Here is a 3,184-nt window from a genome sequence, read left to right as displayed (position 1 = left end):
ATGGAACACTACCATCACACCAATTATATACCCAGTTGTGAATCCAGATATATATACATTGTTCTATTTCAACAAGGCAAGGGAAAGCTGTTTCATTGGCACTGATTCTTGAGTCAGACCAGGTGGAAACATCCACCAGTGCCCATTGTGTCTCTATGGGGGCTAGCAGGTAAATCCTGCTCAAGATTATGCTATTTTCACATGGTTGTGGTATTCATTGTTGTTGTGCTGGTGCGCTTTGTGTCAAAGAATAAAATGTCCTTGAGCTGCTCAGAACAGATGCTACTTGAGGACAGACATTCCTTCACTTGGTTCCGTGGTGCTTGTTCTCCCCGCCAGGCACAAGCATCTACATCCAGGCCCAAGAGCAAGCCTGTAGGGGAAGTTCAGCTAAGAGAATCTGGTTTGCAAAGCTGTCTTATCCGGGACTCCAGCTGGGGTGTCTGCCAAGGTGGAGCAGATGTTGAACCGAGAAACCTTGTAGGACACAGTGCTGGAGCTCTTCTTCTTGCGGTAGAAGTAACTGCTGAGGTGGAAGCGGAACTTGTCATGGAGAGAGGCGTAGATGAAGGGGTTGTAGCAGGCAGAGCTCATGGCAATCAGGTGGCATGAGACCTGGATGACGTTCACATATCTCTTGTCCAGAATGGTGAACTCTTCATCAATGTCTCTGATAAAGTTGACGACCTGGAGGGGCAGCCAGCAGACAGCAAAGCAAACTACAGAGACGGTGAGCACCCGGAAGGTCTTCTGCTTCATTTTGCTCCACTTGTCTTGGCACGGGTAGGCAGCTCCTGGGATGTTCCTCTTCTGCAGGTGGTGGGAGATGGCACAGAAGGAGACCGATACTGCCAGCAGCGGGAGCATGTAGGACAAGAGGAGCATCAGACATGAGTACAGCAGCCGCTCCCTCTCCTTGTGCTTCCAAAACTCCTCGCAGATGATCATGTCATGGCCAATGGTGTTGAGATCCAAGTATTGCGTGTGCAGCGAGGTGGGAACCGAGGCCAGGATGGAGAGAAGCCAGATGCAGGCCATGATGCAGACACAGGACTTGCAGCTTATCCTTCGGCGGATGGGGTAGGCCACGACGATGTAGCGGTCAATGGCGATGGCGGTGAGGGACAGCACCGAGACAAACACGGTGGTGGCCTGCATCATGGTGACAAAGTAGCACATGAACATCCCAAAAAGCCAACCCCGCACCTCGAAGGCATAGGAGACAGTCAGAGGGACACAGGCCAGGCACATGACAAAGTCAGCTGCTGCCAGGTTGCCAATGAGGAAATTGGTGGTGCAGTGCAGCTTTTTGGTGAGAGCGATGAGGAGAATGAGGAAGAGGTTCCCCAAACACGCCACAGCCACCAGGGTGGCGTAGAGAGGGATGAAGAGCGGCTTAAGCTCCAGCAAGAGGTCGAGACCTGTGAAGAGAGGGGCTGAGGTGTTCTGCCAGGAGTCATTGGAGAGTGCCATGGGAAGGGCTCAGCAAGGCAGGGGCCCAACAAGGCTTGACCCTGAAGAGGAGAGAGACTCACTGTGGTTGTGCTTCTGGGCAGAAAGACCAGTCCCCAGTGTCTAATTCCACAAGGCTTAGGTCTCTGTAGTTGCATACCGAAGCTTTGGTGTGGAAAAAACAGGGAGCATGGCTAGGAAGTGGTTAACTGAACAGTCTTCCTGCTGCTGTGAGCTGTCTGCTAGGGAAAGCTCGGGATGTGAGATTGAAAGTAACCTGAGCTGACACGCAGCACGGAAATAAAGGCACCCATATTTCTTCTTGCTCCCAGTGTCTCGCTGTCAGCCTTGTTCTCTGCCTCCAGCCACACAGCTGGACAGCTGGGCAGGAGTGTTTAACACATCCCAGCCCACCCAACTTTTCCCCTACCATTACTTCATCCCCTTGGATATTTACTTCTCCACAATGCTTTCCAGAGGAAAACCTATGCACTGCCTTCCCATCACTGAGCCAACTCGGCACCCCATTCACTCCCATCCCCATCCTCCCTCTCTCTCTTTCCCCACCACTTTGGCTTGTTACCTGCAGCACTTGATCCTTCTTAGAGTGTGTGGAAGCTGTCCTCAGAACAGCCACAGAGCTCCTGGCAGCAGCAGAACTGGGTGCAGATCTGTTTTGGCTGAAAGTGCAGGGAAAAGCAGAATTACCCACGCTGTCACATTTACCTTTGTTCCCCACGCTGAACAGCCTCCTTACCCCTTATTAGTTAACTCCCAGAGTGTATCGAGAGATATTTTTTCTGCTTTGTGCTATAATTAAAGTAGCTTCAGGTCTGTGCATCCAGCCCTGGAAACCAAAAATCTGGATGGAAACAAGAAGCAAATATGACCACTGAATTTCCATATTTCAGTTTTTCCATCTTTCCATCCAGCATCAATATGTATATATATATTTGTTTCCTTAAGGAAGCAGGACTCCCTCTGCGGAGCACACTCACCACCCGTAGTCTGCCTGGAGCTTGCCTAGCTCCGAGAGAGCTCCAAGATCCTTCTGCTCGCTGATTGTTTCAAAAGGATAGGAAAATGCATCTCATTCACCAGCTGTTGCTCACCGCAAGTCCTCTCATTGCTGCAATCCTTGCTCTCACTCCTTATTGTTGCTGTGATGCCTGAGTGCTGTGATTAAAAGCTGGGGAGGAGCATGGCATTCCCACCCGCAGAGTGGGTATTCCTGCTATGTATGGGGATGGTCATGTTTGTCCCGCTGTTCTGCAGTAAGGTCTCTTCACTGAGTTGGGGAGAATGGAGAGTCTGGGCACAGGGACCATGTGAAGGTCCTTGGCTGCTCTGCCTGAGGGAGGATGATGAGGGTGGTTGTGGGGCAGGGGGGATGGATGTCCAGCTCTGGGATAATGGACACTCAAACTTGGGGTGAGTGTGGTCCTGCCATGGGGTGAAGGATAGCCAAACTGTAGGTCAGTGAATGGCCAAATATCAGGTGATGGATACCCAACACCCAACCATGGTGTGAGGATGGTCCAGACATAGAGCAAAGGCAGCTATGGTGTGAGTGTAGTCCAGCTGGGGACAGAGGGCAACCATGCGGTGTTGAATGCATAGCCACGGGGTGAGGACAGCTGTTGGATGATGGGCACCCAACTACAGAGTAAGGATGGCACAGTCATGAGATGAGAGCAGCCATGGGATGAGGGTAGCACAGCCACAGATCAGT

At 51.4% G+C, this 3,184-nt stretch overlaps 1 pseudogene across 1 annotated transcript; it reads right to left on the bottom strand.

Moving 5' to 3' along the window:
- Window positions 1–390: 390 nt before the first annotated feature.
- LOC306948210 (prolactin-releasing peptide receptor pseudogene) lies at window positions 391–1,473 on the bottom strand (annotated as a pseudogene). The gene has a single exon. The product of its transcript is annotated as a prolactin-releasing peptide receptor pseudogene (transcript).
- Between the last annotated feature and the right edge of the window lie 1,711 nt (window positions 1,474–3,184).

This window comes from Tetrao urogallus (genome assembly GCF_951394365.1).
Source record: "Tetrao urogallus genome assembly, chromosome: 6".
In the NCBI taxonomy this organism is placed as follows: Eukaryota; Metazoa; Chordata; class Aves; order Galliformes; family Phasianidae; genus Tetrao; species Tetrao urogallus.
This window is presented reverse-complemented; position numbering and strand designations above follow the sequence as displayed.